The 16,603-nt window shown below is 34.8% G+C and overlaps 1 protein-coding gene across 1 annotated transcript in view; it reads right to left on the minus strand.

Moving 5' to 3' along the window:
- DCAF10 (DDB1 and CUL4 associated factor 10) overlaps nt 1-16,603 on the minus strand; it is a 52,940-nt gene that overhangs the window by 19,347 nt on the left and 16,990 nt on the right.

Consider the following 16,603-nt stretch of genomic DNA (forward strand, 5'->3'; position numbering starts at 1 on the left):
GTAGGAATAAACCTACCTAAGGAGATAAAAGACCTATACTTAGAAAACTATAATACACTGATGCAAGAAACCGAAAATGAGAAGACGACATAGAAAGATATGTGTCCTTGGGATAGAAGACCTACTATTATTGTTAAAATGACCATACTGCCCAAGGCAGTCTACAGATTCAATGCAACCCGTATCAAGATACCAATGGCATTTTTCACAGAATTAGAACAAATAATTTTAAAATTCGTATGGAAACACAAAGACTCCAAATAGCAAAGCACAGAGGTGGAAGAATCATGCTTTCTGACTATACTGTGCTGTGCTTAGTCACTCCTCGTGTCTGATTCTTTGCGACCTCATGGACTGTAGCTTGCCAGGCTCCTCTGTCCATGGGGATTCTCAATGCAAGAATACCAGTGGGTTGCTATGCCCTCCTCCAGGGGATCTTCCCAACCCAGGGATTGAACTTAGGTCGCCTGCATTGCAGGCAGATTCTTCACCATCTGAGCCACCAAGGCAGCCCTCAGACTATACTACCAAGCTATGATAATCAGAGCACTATAGTACTGGCACAAAAACACACACAGACCAATGGAACAGGATGGAGAGCCCAGAAATAAACCCACATACCTATGGTCAATTAATCTATGAGAAAGAGGCAAGAATACACAATGGAGGAAAGACAGTTTCTTCAATAAGTAGTGCTGGAAAACTAGACATGTAAGAGAATGAAATTTGAACATTTCTCTAACACCATATACAAAAATAAATTCAAAATGGATTAATGACCTAAATCTAAGACCAGATACTATATAACTCCTAGAGGAAAACATAAGGCAGAACACTGTTTGAAATAAAACACAGCATTTTTTTTTCTGATCTGTCTCCTAAAGCAAAGGAAACAAAAATAAATAGGATCTAAGTAAACTTAAAAGCTTTTGCACAACAAAGGCGACCATAAACCAAATGAAAAGACAACCCACAAAATCAGAGAAAATATTTGCCAATGATTTGACCAACAAGGGATTAATCCCCAAAATATACGAACAGCTCACACAGCTCAAAATCAAAACAACAACCCAATCCAAAAAATGAGCAGAAAATCTAGACATTTCTCCAAAGAGGGCATACCAATGGCCAGAAAGCACAAGAAAAGATGCTAATATTTTGAAAAACATGCTGCTGCTGCTGCTAAGTTGCTTCAGTTGTGTCCAACTCTGTGTGACATGCTGGACACTGCTAATTATTAGAGAAATGCAAATCAAAGCTACAATGAGGTACCAATCAGAATGGCCGTCAACTAAAAGTCTACAAACAATAAATGCTAGAGTGGGTGTGGGAAAAAGGGAACCCTCCTACACTATTGCTGTGAATGTAAACTGGTACAGTCACTATGGGGTACATTATGGAGGTTCCTTAAAAGTCTAAAAACATAACTGCTATATGATCCAGCAGTCCCATCCCTAGGCATATATCTAGGAAAAAACCATACTTTGAAAATATTTGGGACATGCACCCCAATGTTCACTGTAGCACTATTTACAACAGCTAAGACATGGAAGCAACCTAAATGTCCAGTGACTGATGAATGGATAAAGAATATATATATATATACATACAGGGTTGGCCAAAAAGTTCATTTGGCCAATCTAATATAATGGAATACTACTCAGCCATAAAAAGAAAAGAAATGATGCCATTAGCAGGCACCATGAAAGCAACCAGACGTTATTTCACTAAGTGAAGTGTCAAAAAGAGAAATAACACATGATATCACTTACATGTGGAATCTAAAATATGGCATAAATGAACCTATCTACAGAATAGAAACAGACTCACAGACACAGAGTGATTGCCAAGACTTGTGATTGCCAAGGGCTGGGGGTGTTGGGCAGAAGAACGATGGACTGGGAGTTTGGGGTTAGTGGATGCAAACCAATATATTTAGAATGGATAAACAACAAGGTCCTACCTGTATACCTTGTATATCACAAGGAACTATATCTAATCTGGTGGGATAAAACATAATGGAAAAGAACATAAAAAAAGAATGTATATATGTATATAACTGAGTCACCTATACAGCAGAAATTAGTAAACATTGTATAAATCAATTATACTTCAAATTAAAAAAAAAAGACGTGGTATATATACACAATGGAATCTTACTCAGCTATAAAAAAGAATGAAATACTCTAGAATTCAGTATTAAAAATAGATGCATAGAAATAATACAAATATTAAGAAACATAAATAGAAAAAAAAAAAGAATGAAATAATACCACTTGAAGCAACATGAATGGTCCTAGACAGTATCGTGCATGTGTGCTCAGTTGTATCCGACTCTTTGCAATCCCATGGATTGTAGCCCACCAGGCTCCTCTATACATGGAATTTTCTAGGCAAGAATACTGGAGTGGGTTGCCATTTCCTACTCCAGGGGATCTTCCTGACCCAAGGATTGAACCTGTGTATCTTGCGTCTCCCGCAATGGCAGGCAGATTCTTTACCACTGTGCCACCTGAGAAGCCCTAGAGATTATCATACTAAGTGAAATAAATCAGTCAGAAAAAGACAAATACCATATAATGTCACTTATATGTGTGGAATTTTAGAAAAATGATATAAAGGAACTTATTTACAAAACAGAAATAGACTCATAGCCTTAGAAAACAAGCTTATGGTTACCAAAGGGGAAAGAGGGTAGGAGTTTGGGATTAACATATACACACTTCTACATATAACAGATAATCAACAAGGACCTATATATACATACATACATATACACACACACACATACATATATATACACACATACATACATACACTTAACTATGTATATATAAAAACCGAAACTACTCTGCTGTACACCTGAAATTAATACAATATTGTAAATCAACTATAGTCTAATATAAAATAAAAATTGTTTTTAAATGAAAAAAAAGGACTTAGGGTTGGAAGATGTTCCTTAGCGATTATATATATTTCAAAATAATTTTATGGCTATGTATAATTTGTGAACCACATTAATATATTAATAAAAAATTTTTTTAACTTAAAGACTTTTGTACAGTAAAGGAAATTACTGACAAAATAGTTTGAAAAGACAACCTACTGAATGGGAGAAGTTACTGCAAATGATATGACTGTTAAAGGGTTAATATCCAAAATATATAAACAGCCTACACAACTCAACATCAAAAAAACAAACAACCCAGTTAAAATATGGGCAGAGGAAACAGACGTTTTTCCAAAGCTGAAACGCAGATGGCCAACAGGCACATGAAAAGATGCTCAATATCAATAATAATCAGAGAAACATAAATTTAAAAATCACCATGAGGTATCACCTCATACCTGTCAGAATGGCTCTCATCAAAAAGAACAGAGATATCAAATGTTGGTATATATGTGGAGAAAAAGGAACCCTCATACACTGCTCATGGGAATGTATGGATACAGGCACTGTGGAAAACAGAGGTTTCTCAAAAAACTAAATTAGACCTATGTGACCCAGAAATTCTACTCTTGGACATATATCTGAAAAAAAAATTCAAAAATATATATGCACTCCAATGTCCACAGCAGCATTATTTACAACTGCTGTGATATGAAAATAACCCATGTGTCTATCAACAGATGAATGGATAAAGATGTGGTGTATATATATGGAATACTACTCAGACATAAAAAGGAATGAAATTTTGCCTACAGCAAAATGGATGGACTTGGAGGGCATTATGCTAAGGGAAATAAGTCAGACAGAGAAAGACAAATACTATATGATATCATTTGTAAGTGGAATCTAAAAAATACAACAAAGTAGTGAATAAAACAAAGAAGCAGCAGATGAACAGATACAGAGAATAAACTAGTGGTTACCAGCACTGCGAAGAAGGAAGCAAGGAGGGGCAGAAGAGGGATAGGAAGGGGAAAGGGGAGGGTTTATTACGGGATTATATGAAATCATCTATGTGAAACTTTTTAAAATTGTAAAGTAAAAGTGAAAGTTGCTCAGTCGAGTCTGACTCTTTGTGACCCCATGGACTATACAGGCCATGGGATTCTCCAGGCCAGAACACTGGAGTGGGTACCTGTTCCCTTCTCCAGGGATCTTCCCAACCCAGAGACCGAACCCAGGTCTCCCACATTGCAGGCGGATTCTTTACCAGCTGAGCCACCAGGGAAGCCATTAAAATTGTAAAGCACTACAGAATTTTTAAAATCTTTCATTCACCAAAAAAGAGGGAAAACATGCCATCATTTTTAATCTATTAAACTGGAGTGGGTAGCCATTCCCTTCTCCAGGGTATCTTCCCAACCCAGGGATCAAACCCAGGTCTCCTGCACTGCAAGCAGATTCTTTACCATCTGAGCCATCAGGGAAGCCCATTATTTCAAATGCATTCCCCAAATAATCTCACTTAGCGACATTTTATTAGGATCAGTCAAGATTACAAAATAATTAACAGTTTTCCAAGGCAAAAGAAATGAAAGACAAAATAGATAAATGGCACTTATGCAAACTTATAAGCTTTTGCATAGCAAAGAAAACCATAAACCAAACAAAAAGACAACCTACGGACTGGGAGAAAGTACTTGCAAATGTGACCTCCAAGGGCTTAATTTCCAAAATTTACAAAAGCTTGTACAACTTAATAATAAAAAACCCAATAAAAAAAATGGGCAGAAGACCTATACAGACATTTCTCCGAAGAAAACATCTAGATAGCCAATAGGCACATGAAAAGATGTTCAACAATGCTAATTAACAGAGAAATGCAATTCAAAACTACAATGTGGTATCCCCTTACACCAGTCAGAATGGCCATCATTAAAAAGTGTACAAATAATTAATGCTGGAGAATATGTAAAGAAAAGGGAATCCGTCTACATTCTTGGTGGGAATGTAAACTGGTATAAGCACTATGGAAAACAGTATGGAGGTTCCTTAAAAAACTAAAAACAGAATTGCCATATGATCCAGCAATCCCATTCCTGGGCATATACCAGAAAAAATCTAATTCAAAAAATTATATGTACCCCAATGTTCATAGCAGCATTATTACAATAGCCAAGACACAGAAGCAACCTAGATGTCCATGGACAGATGAATGAATAAAGAGGATGTGATAATATATACATATATAGAGGAATACTACTCAGCCATAAAAAAGAATGAAATAACACCATTTGCAAACATGGATGGACTTAGAGATTATCATACTAGATGAAGATAACATATGATATCACTCAAATGGGGAATCTAAAAGATGATATACAAATAAACTTATTCACAAAACAGAAACAGACTCACAGCCCAAGAAAACAAACTTATGGTTACAAAAGGGGAAAGTGGGGTGGATAAATTAGGAGTTTGGGATTAGCAGATACAAACTATTATTTATAACACAGATAAACAACAAGATCCTACTGTATAGCACAGGGAACTATATTAAATATGTTGTAATAAACCATTATGGAGAATATGAAAAGAATATATATAACTGAATCATTTGCTGTACCCCAGAAAATACTGTAAATCAATTACACTTCAGTAAAAACAAAAACACAATTAAAATACTCTATAATTCAGATTTTAATTATTTTACACTAATTTCTCAGTGGGAATATATTTACAAATATTTAAAAATTATAACCTATCACATTTTAATTTCTGCTTAATTCAATATTAGGATGCTTTCTCTAACATATACTATTGTATGTAACTACCTTCTCTCAAAGAAAAGAATTCCTCCAAGATAAAATTATATAGAATTATTTTCTATCAGAAATCAATATCCACAAGCACCATAATGGCCTTCCTGAAACAACAATTTAAAAAATTTCAGGCTTTTGTACAGGCTGTTTCTGCTACCTGAAACCACATTCTACCGATCTCTTGACCTGGATAACACTTATTTCCTTTTTAACACTCAACAATTAGCCCTTCTAGGAAGACTTCTCTCTATATCCAGTCTGGGCCAGATTTACTGATCATCTAATTTCCCAAAGCACTCTATACTTCTATCACAATACTTAATATTACAGTGTAAGGGAATAACTTTAAAAGGCTATAAACTCCTTGAAGGCAGGCAAAACCTGTGTGCATAACTCACGGTTAGATCTTGTAGTACCCAACACACACAGTCCTACTCACAAATTCACAAATATTTATTAAATGAATGAACACTTCACTGCCTAGTGGAGGAGGTATTATAAATATATAGCTATACAAAATAAATATGTTGAGTAAGCAAAGAAAAGAGGACAGTTAGGAAATGTTTCATGGTGGTGTCATTTGAACTTCTTTTTTTAAAAAATGAGCAGGAACTCCCTAAGGGCAAGGGGTAAGCAAAGGTATAAAGGTATGTACAGGGATGTTGTACTGTGAGGCAACAGCAGTTAGATGTGCTGTGTGTGGAAAACTAGAGACAAGTAGAGCATAAATCATGGAATCATTCTATAGTGATTCCCAATAACTATTTCTTAATTATAAACACATATCCATTGAAAGTATTTTTTAAATGGAAAAAATCCACTACCAAAAATAACCACTGAAATTGATATTTAGCTTAATTCATGTATCTCATGCTTAATATTATTTTATAAATATTTTACATGTCATTATTGACAAAATAATTTTTAATGGCTGAATAGCATTCACTATGAATGAATCATAATCTTTTCTCTTTTTTAAACTAACTTGCAAATTGCTGGATATTTAGATTGCTGCCAATTTACTATTCAAAACACTATGATGAACATCCTAACAGTCAAACATTAACCACATTCCTAGTTATTTTTCTAAATACATTTGCAGGAAAATGTATTGCTAAGTAAAAAGGGACTTTTTAAATGTAAGGCTTTTGAATATAAATAGCCAAATTGTCCTCAAAAAAACATACTAATAACAGCCAGTTCCATGAGCAGTTAGAATAATGTCTGTTTCTCCAAACCCTTCCCAAACAAGTTATTTATATATTAATTCTATTAAGTGCAAGGAAAAAAATATCATCTTGTTTTAAGCGGATATGTTTATTCTTGGTAAAGTTAAACTTTTTTCATATTAATTGGAATATTATATTTCTTCTGGGAATTTCTATTCCATATTCCTTACTGATTTCCCTCTTGCAAAATGAGTTATAAAATCTGTTTATAATAAGGATAATATACTTCAGTTTTTCAAATACAGCATGCTGAATGTTTTACATATGTTTCTATCTTTAAATGTGATTTATAGTTTTTACTATATGAAAATTTTAATTATATTGTCAAATCCATTTTTCCCCTTATAGTTTTAAATTTACTGATGAGGCTTTTAATAGTATTTCAAAGACTTTCACACTTGACAGGAATTATATGATTTTTAAAAATACAAAATGACAAAGGCTAATGAAAAGTCAAACTTTTTAAACTGATTATCATCATAAAAGCATCTTCATACATTTGAAAAATTTAGGGAAAAAACCTAAGATATTTTATTTAGTATAGAAAGAACATAATGTACATATGGATTTAAAACCCCAGTGGGATTATATTGCTGTAGACCATACCAGTCCACCCTGAAGGGTTTTAAGCAAGAAAGTAACATGATTGGTTAAGACGTTCAGAAGAATCTCTGAGCTGACCAGGTTCCAAAAGTATATTCATAAAAAATAAAATAAAGTGAGGGATCAGTTTAAAAATTTTGTCAATAAGGTCACTGAAAAAATTTACCATTGTTGCATAAAAGGATATTTTAATACTGCAGAAAATATAATCTTGGAAAAAAGTTAGTAATTTTGAACTGAATAAGTTTAATGAAAAATTCAATACTTAGACTTTAGTTTTCTCATTTTTTGCCTCAAAATATATGTTCAGTTATTCAGTCATGTCCGACTCTTTGCAACCCTATAGACCTATAGACTGCAGCACGCCAAGCTTCCCTGTCCTTCACAATCTGATGGAGTTGGCTCAAACTCATGTTCACTTCATCAGCGATGCCATCCGACCATCTCATCCTCTGTTGTCCCCTTCTCGTCTTTGCCTTCAGTCTTTCCCAGCATCAGGGTCTTTTCCAGTGAGTCGGCTCTTTGCGTCAGGTGGCCAAAGTACTGGAGCTTCAGCTTCAGCATCAGTCCTTCCAATGAATATTTAGTGTGGATTTCCTTCAGGATTGACTGGTTTGATCTCCTTGTGCTATACAGTGTTGAAAAAAATAAAGACTTGTGTGTCTTACAGGTGTAAGAAAGGAAGGAAGGTGACTGATGATAAGAACTCCTAAAAGTACTGGAGCTTCAGTTTCAACAACAGTCCTTCCAATGAATATTCAGGGCTGATTTCCTTAAGGATTGACTGGTTTGATCTCCATGCAGTCCAAAGGATTCTCAAGTTCTCCAGCACCACAATTTGAAAGTTATCAACTCTTCAGCACTCAGTCTTCTTTATGGACCAACTCCCTCACATCCACACATGACTCCTGGAAAAACCACAGCTTTGATATATTGACCTTTGTCGGCAAAGCACACGAGCTCAGTCAAGTCCAACTCTTGGTAACCCCATGAACTGTAGCCCACTAGGCTCCCATGTCCATGGAATTTTTCAGGCAAGATCACTGGAGTAGGTTGCCATTTCTTCATCAGGGGATCTTTCCGACCCAGGGATTGAACCCATGTCTCCTGTGTCTCCTGCATTAGCAGGCAGATTTGTTATCACTGCACCACCTGGAAAACCCTAAAGTTATGTCCCTGTTTACACTGCCTTGGTTTGTCACAGCTTTCCTTCTAAGGAGCAAGTGTCTTAATTTTATGGCTGCAGTCACCATCTACAGTGATTTTGAAGCCCAAGAAAAAAAAATCTGCCACTGTTTCCATTCTTTCCCCATCTATCTGCCATTAAGTGAAGGGACTGGATGCCATGATCACAGCTTTTTGAATGCTGAGTTTTAAGCCAGCTTATTCACTCTCAAGAGGTTCCTTAGTTCCTCTTTACTTTCTGCCATTAGAGTGGTATCATCTGCATATCTGAGGTTGTTGATATTTCTCCCAGCAATCTTGATTCCAGCTTGTGATTTATCCAGCCCAGCATTTCTGCATATGAGTTAAATAAGCAGGGTGACAATATATAGCCTTGTCATACTCCTTTCCCAATTTTGAACTAGTTAGTTAACTGTTCCATGTCCAGTTCTAACTGTTGCTTCTTTACCAGCATACAGGTTTCTCAGGAGACAGGTAAGATGGTCTGTACTCCTATCTCTTTAAGAATTTTCCAGTTTGTTGTGTTCCACACAGTCAAAGGCTTTAGCATAGTCAATGAAGCAAAAGTAGATGTTTTTCTGGAATTCCCTTGTCTTCTCCATGATCCAACAAATGTTGGCAATTTGATCTCTGGTTTCTCTGCCTCTTCAAAACCCAGTTTGTACATCTGGAAGTTCTCAGTTCATGCACTGCTGAAGCCTAGCTTGAACAATTTTGAGCAAAACCTTGCTAGCATGTGAAATGAGTGCAACTGTATGGTAGTTTGAACATTCTTTGGCATTGCCCTTCTTTAAGGATTGGAATGAAAAGTGACCTTTCCCAGTCCTGTGGCCACTGCTGAGTTTTCCAAATTTGCTGGCATAATGACTGCTGCAGTTTAGCTGCATCATCTTTTAGGATTTTAAATAGCTCAGCTTGAATTCCATCACCTCCACTTGCTTTGTTCATAATAATGCTTCCTAAGGCCCACTTGACTTCACACCCCAGGATGTCTGGCTCTAGGACATAATGTGTGCTCAGGTGACAAGTGTTGCCATATCCCTCTCCAGGGGATCTCTCTGACTCAGGAATCGAACCTGCGTCCCCTGTACTGACAGGCAGATTCTTTACCTCTGAGCCACCAAGGAAGCCTAGGACGTAATAGAACCCCATTTAACTCTAATATATGACTAAGGAGCTCTGGATAAATTGAGGTTTTCATTTTCAGAGGATAACAGCAACTGAAATTGAATTTTCTTAAAACAGGTACCAACATTTCATTGTACAAGGGAAATGTATCTTAAAACCAAAATCATATAATAAGCCTTTTTACATTTAATTATATGTAAATTCTTAGAAAGAGAATAAGTTAAATGTATGGGTTTTTACATAACATTTCCAATGAAATTATGATGCAGAATATGACATCCTTACTTTTGAATTTTGTACTATAATAAAAAGAGGGCCATTTCTGTATAATATTCAAGATCTTCATCAATTTTCCCAAATGCCTTTCCCTTAGTCCTATGAGATATTCACTTAATTCTCTGAAGTTTCTATCATGTCATCAATTCTGTCATTCTCTTTTTTGTAACTGATAACTGGTCTAACTCTATCATATCCTCATTTGCCAATGATTTTGACCAGTTCATTAATATCACTTCTCAGGGTCTTGCAAAATTGTACATCCTTTACAAGATCAGAAATTTCATGTTCCCCATGATAAGGACTGTACCCATATTATATTGTCTGAAATATAACAATCAGAAAAAGACCAACAAAGACAGTAGGAAGGAAAAGAAGATCCTAGAATATTTAAATGGGCACTGATTTTTTTAACTGCCATGTTGCTAAGTAAATATTATGATAACTTCACTTCCTCTTGCAACCTCATAACTAGGGAACCTTGATTATTATATGGACTCAAATCCTCATACAGAGTCCTCATGAATGAGAAAGAAGGCTGTATAATGGGCTTAAGAATTTAAATTACATATTCTCCCCCTGACTTCCACATGAAGCAACAGAAAATACTCTACAAATATCAGTATTTTAACTTTACAAGATAAGCAAACCTCAAAACTAAGAAACGAACTACAAAACAGCACTAAGTATGTGGAAAATGACTATCTAGAACCAAACTGAGAAATGCACGCCTATATTTCTGAACAGTATATTGAGGTGGTCTAACGGAACTAAGTATGAATTCCAGTTCTATCACTTACTATATATAAGAGCACAGGCAAATCTCTTTATCTGAGTTGCAGTTTCTTCATTCCTTACAAATGGGTACAATATCTGTCTCACATCAGGATACTGTGAGGATTAAACAATATAGTGTATTAAAAGTGCTTCACAAAAGGTTTGGCACATGGTAAGCACTCAAAAAATAGAAGTTAGTATTATTAATAAGTAATGCACACTTAAGCTCATGCCAGAGGGTCTTTCTGATGTTTATTCAAAACACTTATGAGATACGTACTTCTAAATGGCTTCATAATCTGTTTTTCTAACAGATAAGAGGCAATTTCAAATTTGTGTCAGGTACTAGAGCAAGCACACTGACAGCAGCAGATGAGAACTGATATTGAAAAACAGCACAGATTCTAACAGCAAATTAGTCAGAGGTCATTTTATGAGTGGCAAAGAACCTGACATGTCTTTTCTGAGATGAGAAATTTTTAAATTGTAAAAATATTAGAAACATAAAGAAAATAATGAAGAATATAATACACACCTGTGATACCCACCACCCAGCTTTATCACATTTGAACATTTGGTTATCTTTTAGATTTTTTTGAACATTACAAACAATCAAAGAACCCTGTATATCCCTCCCCAATCCCATTCCCCTCCCTCCCTCTCCAGAGGGAACCACTATCCAAAATTTGTTACTCCCCTTGCAAGTTTTTAATACTATGAATTTACAACTGTATATCCATCCATAAGCAATTTAGTTTTGTTTTGCATTCAACTTATTTTGTCAGTATTTAATGAGCCCCCACATGTGGCACAGTTCCAGGTGCTGGGGATAAAGCAGAGAACAAATACATGCCCTCATCAAGTTTATGTTTATTTATTTTTAAACTTTATATAAATGGTATCACACTGTGTACAGCTCATTCTACAATTTGTTTTTCTGGCTCAATCCTGAATTTCTGAGATACATCTCAGATGCTGATGCTTCTACTTCATTTAACCGATGTATAGTATTCCATTGTATGAGTATACAATTTATTTATAGTCCTCTTGATGGAGATTTGTTTCCAACTTCTATTACTGACAATGCTATAATGAAACTTCTTTGCACATTGCTTTATTCATATGTGGTTTCTTTTAAACAACTGATATTCAATTTTAACCAGATATTGCTAAATTGCTCAAAATAATTTTACCAATTTATACTCCATCAATAATGTCTAAGTGTCTATTTTTCAGCATCTTTGCCAATACTTGTTCTTTACTGCTATTTTATTTGCATTTCCATGATAACTAGTAAGCTTGAAAATCTTTCCATATTTATTGCTCATTTTATTGATATTTTCTCTTAGTGAGTCTCTGCCTATTTTGCTCTAAGGTAATTTATTCATATATTCTGGATACTAATCGTTTTCTTGGCTATGTGCATAGAAAATATCTTCTCCCACCAGCTTATCGCGCATCTTCTCACACTGTTATGTCTTTAGTTACAACGAAGTTTTAAATTTTAATATAGGTGACTTTATCAATCCTTAATGGTTTATACTTTTTTGGTGTGTCTTAAAAAGAATCCTTTATTGTACTTAGAATATATTCTATATTTCTTCTAAAAACAAAGAAACAGGCAGTTATTTTTAGTTATGATATAAGGTAGAAATCTAATTTCATTTTCATCTTTTATATATATCAGGTCAGATCAGATCAGTCGCTCAGTCGTGTCCGACTCTTTGCGACCCCATGAATCGCAGCACGCCAGGCCTCCCTGTCAATCACCAACTCCAGGAGTTCACCCAGACTCACGTCCATCGAGTCACACACAAAACCAATCTCTTTCCATTTCCCCCCACTGGTTTGTAAATAACCTGCTGTCATAAATCAAATTTTCATGTAGGCATGTGTCTGTTTCTGGAAGTTCTATTTCATTTCATTGGTCACTTAATTTATCCCTGTCCTAAGATAAGGTCTGATATCTAAAGGGGTGGGTACTCTTATCATCTCAGTCTTCCTCAAAGTTTTCTCAGACATTCTTGGTGCTTTATCATTAAGTATGAACTTTTATATCAAGTTTTAAAAAAAAACAACCCTTTAAAAAAAAATAAAAATAAAAAATCCTGTTGGGATTTTTTATTAAAATTGCACTAAATTCACAGACTACTTTAGGGGAAGAACTGACTTCTTTATAATACTGAGTTTTCTCCTCCAGAGAGTTGCATTTCTTCTCACAGCACTACTAAGCTGGAACCAATTTAAAATTGCTGGTTGGAGGGGTTTGGACCATATGGCCGTGTGAAGGCTGCATGAAGGCTAGCTTGTCATTAGTAACTCAGAGATTTTTGACATGCCTCTACCCAGTGCCACAGTCTAGATGAACAAGGTGGTTTATTTCTAGAAAACCTTTATGCTGAAACTGTAGCCCTTTGCAGAATTTGTAGCCCCAGTCTTATGCATAGTTTTCTACTAGACTCCTCACCTTGAACTGGATGTAGAATTAACTCTCCTGTCCTTTGTACTTCTCATACCTGTCAAAACAGAAACTCAAAGAGTCACAGGCATTTAGCAGATGCCTCCAGGGTAAAAGCCAGCTGAATACATGTTTACTTCTTTGCATTCTTGCTTCCACTTCATATTTGGCCCTAGGAGTCCTTACTTTCTTATCAGCTCAACTCTACATTAAAACAATATTAAAAAAAAAAATTATCCAACATTTCTGTTTTTAGCAGAAAGGTTATTCAAAGTATTTAAAATCTTTTACAACTTAATTTTTATTTGCTTGATTTACCAGTTTTTGTACAGAACTGTATTAAAACCTCTTACTATGATTATAGACATGTATTAGTAATTCCTTATTATTCTGTTTTTGCTTTCTTAATTTCAAGTTTTATACAAGTTCATGATTATTATATATGCTTGGTGGATTTTTCTTTTAATATGTAGTTACACTTTATCCTTATCAAAGAAAGCCTCTGGTCTTCCATCTGTTCCACAGGGATAACCTACATCAATTTTCTTTTCCCATTTCTGGGTAGTTTTATTTTTGCTATCTTCATAAAGAGTATATGTGTGATCTTATTTTTTATTCAAATTTCTATCTGTCTGTTAATAAAGAAGATCAATTCATTTATATGTAAATGTAGACTATTAATATTTTGGACCTATTTCTACTTCTTGTTTTCTATTTATCTTTCCTTTGCTTTTTTATTTTCACTTTTTTAAGCTTCCCTTCTGTTTACTGATCAAGTTTTTAATAGTCTCTGCCACCCCCTACCCCACTCTGCTGGTTTGAAAGCTATAAATGAAATTTTTATTAATTTTTTATCATACACATTTAATCATAAATTGTTCTGAAAGTCAGAAATTACTTAGTATTTCTATCCTCTTCCTAAACATGATGTGAATCTTAAATGTTATACCTTCCCACTGAACAAAACTCCTTCACCCATACAACCTATTTGTTGTCACCATCCAGAGCTACAGTGTGCAATTTGGTAGCCATTAGACACATGTTGCTTTTGAGTCCTTAATATGTGGCCAGTCTGACTCAAGATGTGCTCTAAGTTTAAAATATACACTGGATTTTGAAGATTTAGCATGAAAAAAAAAATGGAAGTAAAATATCTCAGTATTTTTAATACTGATAGCATGTTGAAATAATAACATTTTAGGCATACTGGAGCAAATAAATTATTAAAAATTAGTGTCTTTATGTGACTATCAGACACTTTTTAAGATAGTGCTGCTCTAGAGCTTTCATTGTAACTTTGTTTTAAATGCACCTTCTTCCCCCTAAAATCCTAACCTACCTTCTAGTAATAATAACATTTATAATTATTATATATAATTGAAATTATTTATCCTAGAATAAGAATTTATCTGGATATGAAATGGTATCAAACATTACTTTGTCTTGCTGCTGCTGCTGCTAAGTCGCTTCAGTCGTGTCCGACTCTGTGAGACCCCATAGATGGCAACCCAGCAGGCTCCCCCGTCCCTGGGATTCTCCAGGCAAGAACACTGGAGTGAGTTGCCATTTCCTTCTCCAATGCATGAAAGTGAAAAGTGGAAGTGAAGTCGCTCAGTCGTATCCTACTCCCAGCGACCCCATGGACTGTACTGATATTTAAGATATTACTCCTTTTTCTTCTAGCATCAACTATTAGTGATAAGAAATCAGGTAGTTTAATTATCATAGCTCCATAGATAATCTGGCTTCTAACTTTGGTGGTAAGATTTTCTTTATTTTTGATATCCTAGAGTTTCATCACAACCTGTCCAGATGTGAATTTATCTTTGTTTAACCCACTAAACACTACAGTTTACTTTTAATTCAAGAATTCAGGACTTTTTTCAATGCAAAAAATTCTCAGCCTTTGTGTCTTCAAAATTTAGTTCTCCTCCAATCTCTGCAACTTCTTTTTTTCTGTATTTGATATATTACATATCTCAATTAATCTCTAGGTAAAATTCTTAGTAATATTTTCCAACCCATTAATTCTCTCATCAGTGGTGTATAGGGTAATAATTATCCCATCTATTAAGTTTTTTAATATACCAACTATATTTTTAATTTATAAAAGTTCTAGTTACTTCTTTTCCATATTAACCTATTCTTGTTTCATCTCTTTTGTTTCATAATTTTGAGCTCTCTATTAATGGAAAGTATCTGGGTTTTGGTTTTTTTTTCTGTTAACTTATTTGAGCATCCTAAAAATGCTTTAAAGTGTCTTCCAATCAATGGAATACTATGCAGCCGTTAAAAAGAATAAAATCATCCCATGGGTACAAATATGGAATGATCTCTAATTATGTCATTAAGTGAAAAAACCAAGGTATGTATTAGTATGTGTAGAATGCTACCATTTATATAAAAGTGTATACATATATATGTGTGTGCGTGTGTGCATGTATGAGTGTATGTGTATATATGTTTGTACATGCATAAACTATTTCAGAAAAGATACCAAGAAACTGGTAATAGTGGTTGCCTCTGGGGAGAGGAACTGGGTGGCTAGGGGACAGAGGTGGGAGACAGACTTACTTTTCACTGTTTACCCTTTTGTACCTTTGAATTTTGTACCACTTGCATGTATTACCTAGTCAAAAAAAATAAATAATTCATTTTTTAAAATAAAGTCTTTGTTGGACTACTCCATTAAAGTAATTTCATCTGGAGAAAATGCCTGTTCCAGTTGCTGATTTTGTTATATTAATATTAGATTACCTTAATGAGTTTTAGAATTTTGGTTGTAGACTCCTTTTGAGTACGAAAGATGAAAAAACAATTTCTTTCTCTCTTCCTATTTAATGATTTTATAGTTGTCCTATTTGGATTTCTGGACCCAAATCCAATACTCGGTCTCACTGAGATCAAAGCTTCCAGTTTCATGATGATATTGGAACTATCACTTATATACCTTCAATCACCGACTCAGCAATGGCTTCATTCAATTCATGGTCATGAGGCTATACAAATCTTTATCAGCTAAAAGCTATAGCCCCAGGTAATTAACAGCTTTCCCCTTTTTACAGCCTTTCACAAATATGGGACAGACATTCCAACTAAACCCCTGGCTTCATGTAATAATTCTGGTTCTGGTTCCTGCCTCACATGAAATACTTAGCATTTTTGATTCCTGACAGGAGTTAAACTACTACATGTCAGTGCCAGCCTGAAAACCCAGTGGGCTTGTGTCTTCAGT

The sequence above is a fragment of the Bos mutus genome, chromosome 8, assembly GCF_027580195.1.
Source record: "Bos mutus isolate GX-2022 chromosome 8, NWIPB_WYAK_1.1, whole genome shotgun sequence".
NCBI lineage: Eukaryota > Metazoa > Chordata > Mammalia > Artiodactyla > Bovidae > Bos > Bos mutus.